The sequence below is a fragment of the Colobus angolensis genome, unplaced genomic scaffold, assembly GCF_000951035.1.
Source record: "Colobus angolensis palliatus isolate OR3802 unplaced genomic scaffold, Cang.pa_1.0 Scaffold94, whole genome shotgun sequence".
In the NCBI taxonomy this organism is placed as follows: Eukaryota; Metazoa; Chordata; class Mammalia; order Primates; family Cercopithecidae; genus Colobus; species Colobus angolensis.
The window spans coordinates 10,449,836-10,457,383 of record NW_012123376.1 but is presented as its reverse complement, the minus strand read 5'-3'; the positions used below and the strand labels follow the sequence as shown (position 1 = coordinate 10,457,383).

General features: G+C 39.3%; 1 pseudogene across 1 annotated transcript; it reads right to left on the bottom strand.

Annotated features, from left to right (window-relative positions):
- Positions 1–3,316: 3,316 nt before the first annotated feature.
- On the bottom strand, positions 3,317–7,328 carry LOC105504658 (annotated as a pseudogene). The gene has a single exon (XR_001000642.1). The product of XR_001000642.1 is annotated as a cold shock domain-containing protein E1 pseudogene (transcript).
- Between the last annotated feature and the right edge of the window lie 220 nt (positions 7,329–7,548).

The following is a 7,548-nucleotide window of genomic DNA, read 5'->3' as shown; positions in this document are numbered from 1 at the left end:
TACAGCTCATAAAGGTGGTGCGGACCCAAAGAGTCAGCACCAGCAAGATTCTATTGCGAAGAGCAAAATAACTAAGCTAACACAGTATGGAAACGGACCTGAAGGGGTGGCTGCTGCTGGCGCTGGTGGCCTGCTTTTATTCTCTTATCTGGCCCCATCCACATCCTACTGCTTGGTCCATTTTACAGAGAGATGATTGGTCCATTTTACAGAGAGATGATTGGTCCGTTTTACAGAGAGCTGATTGGTCCATTTTGACAGAGTGCTGATTGGTGCATTTACAAACCTTTAGCTTGACACAGAGTGCTGATTGGTCCATTTGCAAACCTTTAGCTAGACAGAAAAGTTCTCTAAGTCTCCACTTTTCCCAGAAGCCCCGTGGCTTCACCTCTCAATGGCACTCACTGCAGGACTTTGTGGCACCTAGGCGGGGCACTCTGGCGGCCCAGAGGGAGCTCCTCCCCTAGTCAAGGCCAGCAGAGCCCAATCCTACGTGGAAGCCATGCCCGCACAGTCTGGGCTCCCTACCGTGCCTCTCCCTCCACAGCTTCCTGTGAGCCAGCTCTCCCCTCAGCCAACACCAGAGAGGGGCCCCCACAGCACAGTAGCAGTGGGCTGAAGGGCTCCTGGAGCAGGGCCAGAGCAGACCCCGAGGCCAAGGGAGAGGAAGCCAGGGCGCTAGCATGTTGTCACCTCTCACTCATATCTCACCTTATACAAAAATCAACCCAAGATGGATCAAGAACTTAAATCTAAAACCTGAAACTATAAAAATTCTATAAGATAACATCAAAGAAACCCTTGGACACATTGGCTTAGACAAATATTTCACGACCAAGGACCCCAAAGTAGATGCAATATAAAGATAAATTGCTGGGACTTAATTCAACTAAAGAGCTTTTGCACGGCAAAAGGAACAGCAGAAGAGTAACCGGACAACCCATACAGTAAGAGAAAACCTTCACAATCTATACACCTGACAGAGGACTAGTATCCAGAATCTACAAGAAACTCAAACAAATCAGTAAGAAAAAAATAATCCCATCAAAATGTGGGCGATGGACATGAACAGTTCTCAAAAGAATATATTACAAATGGCAATCAAACATATTTAAAAATGCTCAACATCTCTAATGAACAGGGAAATAAAATGAATGCAATGTGATACCACCTTACTCCTAAAAAATGGCCATAATCAAAAAAATAAAAATAAAAAAAAGATGCTGGCGTGGATGCAGTGGAAAGGGAACACTTCTACACTGCTGGTGGAAATGCAAACTAGTACAACCGCTATGGAAAACAGTGCACAGATTCCTTAAAGAACTAAAAGTAGAACTATCATCTGATTCAGCAATCGCACTACAGAGTATCTACCCAGAGGAAAATAAGTCATTATACGAAAAAGATAGTTGGTAATGCATATTTATAGCAGCACAATTTGCAATTGAAAAAATATGGAACCAACCCAAATGCCCATCAATCAGCGAATGGATAAAGAAGTTGTGATATATATGATGGAGTCCTACTCAACCATATAAATGAATGAATGAATGGCAGTCACAGCAACATGGATGGGACTGGAAACTATTGTTCCAAGTAAAGTAACTCAGGAATGGAAAACCAAACATCATATGTTCTCACTCATAAGTGAGAGCTAAACTATGAGGATACAAAGCCATAAGAATGATACAATGGATTTTGGGGACTGAGGGGAAAAGGGTAGGAAGAGGGTGAGGGACAAAAGACTACAAATTGGCTTCAGTGTATACTGCTCAGGAGATGGGTACACCAAAATCTCACAAATCATCACTAAAGAACATAAAATACATATGCATATAGACATATGCATGTATGTCTCATTTGAATCATGCCATATTTCACATAAATGATGTGAGGATTATACAGAACTATACACATGCCCACACACACATTCATTTTACATTAATTGGTACTATATATGTTGAAATACATTTCATCAAAGTAATATCTTAATTATTTTGTAAGCATTGAAACTCAGTTTAGCAAAGGTTAAATTCTCAAATGCTCTACAACTAATAATAATAAATTAATGAGATCACTTGAACTCAGGAAGGGGAACATCACACACTGGGGCCTATCATGGGGGGGGGGGAGGGGGGAAGGATTGCATTGGGGAGTTATACCTGATATAAATGATGAATTGATGGGTGCTGACGAGTTGATGGGTGCAGCACACCAACATGGGACAAGTATACATATGTAACAAACCTGCACGTTATGCACATGTACCCTAGAACTTAAAGTATAATAAAAAATAAATAAATAAATAATTAAAAAAAAATTTCACAAAAACATTAAAAAGATTCAGATAATTTTTATTCAGTATTTGTTCTTCACTTCTATAATCATTAATCACTAATATGTAGCCATGAACATGGCTGTCTAAATAAAAATATATTTCTTAAGCTCCTTTGCATATAATTGTAGTGATATTGTAGACTTTGTTCAATGAAAATGTAGGCAAAAGTAGTGGGCACAATTTTGGCAACTGTTTTTAGAGGAAGTGTTTGTGTCTTATATCTAGGTTAGCCATTCTCAAAAATGACATAACATTTGTGAAGTATACCATGCACAGCAGGACAAAATTAGAGGAATGAAGTCTACATAATTAGATATTTATGTGAAAAATATATTTGATTGTGTTTAATTCTGTTATTTGAATATTTGTGTCATTCAAAAATAAATTGAAACATAATTATTACAGAATTTGGTCTGGGTTGCTGTCTTGCTTGTGTCTATAAGAATCAAACACATGTTATAGGTTTAGTACAAGTGACAAGTTAATGAATACACATACTCAGATAATGTATGCTAATAAAACTGGTGACTCCTGCTAGGAGGTTTTAAAATACCTGGAAGAATTTACCTACACTCTTTCTTAGAAAATTGTCACTTGCCAACTAAAGCTTTAGCATTATGGTATCTTCAAAAGTTTGGGGTTGGTGTTGCCTATTTCAGCAGTATGCTTAAATAGACAGTGCTGACATAGTAGTGCTGAAATCAGGAAATTATATTCATTTAATTCTTCATGTATAAAAGGTAAAATAAACCTAATATAGAGATAGCCAACTTATAAGTGGAGAAGTCACCTCTTCTATGAACATCACAGTGTAAGTTGACTGAGAGTTCAGCTATGTGCAAATTTGCAAGGTTGAAAGAAGACAATTTCTTGTCTGTTTTGTATATTGGATCAATTAAGACAAGTGGCTGAAGCAACAACCTTAGTAGGAGATTGAGACCATAGCTCAAAGTTTTTATGAAAAATTTCCCTTTAGCATTTTTTTTTTTTTTTAGTGTCTCAAAAATCAGTAAAACTTTATTCGCTTCCATTCTTTTGCCATTAACAGAAAACTGGAGAAAGCAAAAATGTTTTGTGTTTACAAAGATAAACGGCCTCTTTACCCAGAGATCAAAACCTCAAACGATAAGGGGGAAGATAAAACCGCTCTCCCCCACATCCCCTGAGCTGACCCTTGTCATCTTAGACAAAGCCTTCAGTCCACTGGCCAGGGACCCTGTATATGGCCAATACAAGAAGAGAGCCAAGAAATCAGACCCATCCATTCCCGTGATATAAAGTTGAACAGAAGCTACACCAAGGGTCAAGTGTCTGTATTTTACAGGACACAGTAACCAGGCGGCTACTTATTAAAAAAACAAGATTCATTTCAGGCACAACTTTTTTATTTTTATTTTTTTGTTTTGTTTTTAAATCAGTAAAAGAAACCGGGTCCTAGAAGCTGCAGTGATCTAAGCAGCAGCAAGTTTGTGCATTCATTTTTTTGTTTTTGTTTAAATATGTTTAAATTATCACACTGCTGGCACTCCTCATTTGCATGAAATTCTGCACCATACTTATTAATTGTAGTAAAGTTACCCCCCAATCCAAAGAAAAAAAAACCTACTCTGTAAGATAATTTTCACTGAAATATAACCAAACTTCTTTAAGTGGATTGTGACAAGATTATAAATGATATGAAAAATAACATTTTAAAATTTGGCCATCAACTTTAAGAAATGGTTTGCCTATACAAATCTTTGTAATTTTTAAAAGATAATATATTCTACCCTCATATGGTCCTCAGAATCAAAGCATAATGAACAGGAAGAAAAAGAAAAAGAACGCAACTGAGTGCTAAGGCAGAACATCTTGCCAGAAGTAATTAATGAAGGTAGAGTATATAATGAAAAGTGCAGAATTTCATAGGGCCAACAAGATAACAGTCTATATTTTTCACTTAACACAGGCGAAGTGGATTTTGCAATTACCAGTTGCGTTAAAAGCACCAAATAAAGCTCCTAAAATTGATACTATAAGGCGCCTCCTTAAGTTTTCCAGGCTGCAACTGTGCATTATTTTAAAATGGTTTTCTTAAATTTATTTATTTTTTTAAACATAACACGAGGAAGGTGTTAAAACTGGTGTAATAGCTCAACAGAATAAGTATTTCAGATTTCGGGAGGGATGAAGAAGGAGATATTCAGAACCCTTCACCAGATTCCCCCCAACTTGATCATAGCGGATTAATGATGTGCTTTGTGGATGTGGTTAGTCAATGACAACAGCTTGGTGGATCTTTCTTTCTGCACCAAACCCCATTGAGTTATCTGGTCCCCTTGGCTGACGAAGAACCATTAGGCGAGGAGCACTAGCATCATCCAGAGTGATGTTCTTCAAGCGATTGACCAACCGATCAGGTCAAGGAGCTGCAACAGCCTTGGGGCCCTCACAGACTCGCCAAACATTACAGGCGCTGCACTTGCCAGTGCGCTGATTAAGAATCACTGAGAACTCCACCGCATCTCCTGCCTGTAGCTCAATGCCATCCTGAACTTCTTTCACATGGAAAAAGAGCTTCTTGCTATCTCCTACTTCATAGTTAATGAAGCCAAACTGATCTTTCACACATTACACTGTGGCCCTACGCAGGGGTGTGATGTTGTAAGCCATAGTTTGTGCATTCTGGCCCAGGACACACAATTGGAACTTGACGCTCTCCCCTTTCTGCAGGCAATCCCCTTTGTTGGCCATCCCAACGATGCCAAATGGATAGACCTCACCTTTCCTATCGCCCTCCTCCACAATCTCAATCATTTCTTGGTACTCAGTCTGTGTTGGATCAACACTCCTCAGGGGGTGAATTACTTTGCCAGAGCAAATGGTGGGATCAGCTTCCTCAGTAATGCCATTCACTGAGTGTGTTTTGTTCACTTTTTCTGCACTGACTTTGTTGCCTTTGCCTTTGGACAAGCTATACTCGACCATGTCCCCCAGTTCCAGGCTATCAACATCACCAGAGAACTCACTGTAATGGAAAAAGATTTCCTTATCATGATTGGCTGTTTCAATAAATCCAAAATTATCCTTCAGAGTTGCCACATAACCCAAGAGCCTCTTTGAGTTAGAATTAAGACCTAAAAGTCGCACACAAGTTGCAACCTGCTGTCCAGGCCTCTGTTTGTCACTAATACTAAATTCAACCTTATCTCCTATTTGAGGAGGAGTAGATCCTTCCACATCCTTGGCTTGAAAAGCAATAGTCAGTTTCACGCCAGTCATCATAAGCAATAATGCCATCCTCAGCCTCCTTCTCTTTGCCTTTATTTGGGCTAGTGGTTTTAGGATTGGAAAAAGTGGCTTCTTTTTCTACCGTGCCCAGAAAACGGTGATCTGAAAGGGAATGAAACGAAACCGTGCCCTTGGGAAGTTTTTTAATCCTAATATCATGATTTCTTTGAGCAGAGAGCATATCAGGAACCACAGTAAACCCTACTTCATCTGCAATGTGGAGCTGGTTCCCATCCAGAATTTCACTGAAGTGGAAGAACATACAAACATCACGATCCACACACTTGATGAAACCAAAACCATCTCTCATGGCAGCAATCACACCCATTTCTCGGGCTTCATTAGTGAACTGAAATGTATTTGAGAGAACCTCTATATTGGTTGCTCGTTCTAATTTGTCATGTTGGTCTGTTGAAATATTAAACCTAACATGGTCACCTTCCAGCAGGGTCACCTTGGATTTAGTATCTTTGTCTCCAAAGGGAAGTTCCTTAGGGATCACGAAGTCAACTTTGATGTGTCCTGGCAATGGGTCATTCTGGTTTTTACTGGGTACTTTTGGGATAACTTTGGTTACAGTTCCTTCAAAATGTTCAATGCTGATATCTTCAAAAATGACTGTTCCTTGAGGCAATAGTCTGACATCTGTTGCAACTTCTTTACCATTTCTGTCCTTGATTGTGAATTCCACATCTTCACCAGGCTGTAAGGTTTCTAAGTCACCCTTAAATTCACTATAGTGAAAGAATATCTCTTTTACAACATCACCTCTTTCAATAAAGCCAAATGTCTCCTTCATGGCACAAACTACTCCCTGACAGCGGGCTTGTTTCTTTTTCAACAGCATAATGTTGCGAGCACTTACAGCACCAGTATGTTTATTGTTATCAATTACAAAGTTTATTTTATCTCCAGTTTCCAGCTGAACATTCCCTTCAACATCTTCATGGGTGTAAGTCAGATAAAACACTTCTTGTCCATTCATTCATTCTTCAGGGAGGATTTCTTGTTTTATCTTCACCAGTTTAACAGCAATGGGTTTCCCAGTCCACCGGTCCGATGATACTTCAAATTCAACATCATCTCCTACTTTTAAGTCTTGCAGATTGCCATTGTACTGTGAACAGTGGAAGAAAAGTCTAGCTTGACGTTCTGAACACTGAATAAATCCGTAAGAGGTTAACAGTTTTTAAATAACCCCAGTTTCACGCAGTGCTGCTGAAGTACCATTAGGGTACCCATTATGTCCATTGTTGTGGAGAAGGTTTGGATCAAAGCTCATCTCGCAGTGATAATCGAATATTGCACTTTCAGTAGTATTTGCTGATTCTTCTTTTCAGCACGTGTTTCAAAGGATGAAAGTTGCTAGTATTAAAAAAAAGAGCGAGAGAAAATGATCTACCAAGCTAATAAAGAATACAACTGCTGCTATACCGGGCAATCTCACAGTACAGCACTGAAGAAAACAAAGACTACTAGCAGCATTGGGAAGTGCTCTTTCAAAGCTGTTGAGTAGGCACAAACTTCTTGTTTCAGATCAAGTGTTGTGTCTTCAACTTAAGTGTACTCTTCTTTGGTCTTGTTAGTTGTTACGAGGTTTGTTCCTTGCCTGATCTGAACTTGAAGCAGCAGTTTCAGGTGGTAAAGTCTGTTCTGTTACACGTCATACCCAACAGCTCAGCGCCCCCTCTCCAGCACTGCCATAAGCAGCACAGCCCGGTACGTAGGCTCCCTTTAGCATTTTTGTCCAGACAAAAAAAAACACCAAATACTTGTAGGCAATGGTGAGATTAATGATGTTGCCTTTCTTCCTAAGGCTTTAAAACATACACAAACACAAAGCAAACAAACAAAAACAACAAGAGATCAGTGTAATAACTTCTGTTAAATGAAGAGGAGGTTGAGAGGAGGCATAATGTAGACGTCAGAATTTAAGAAGA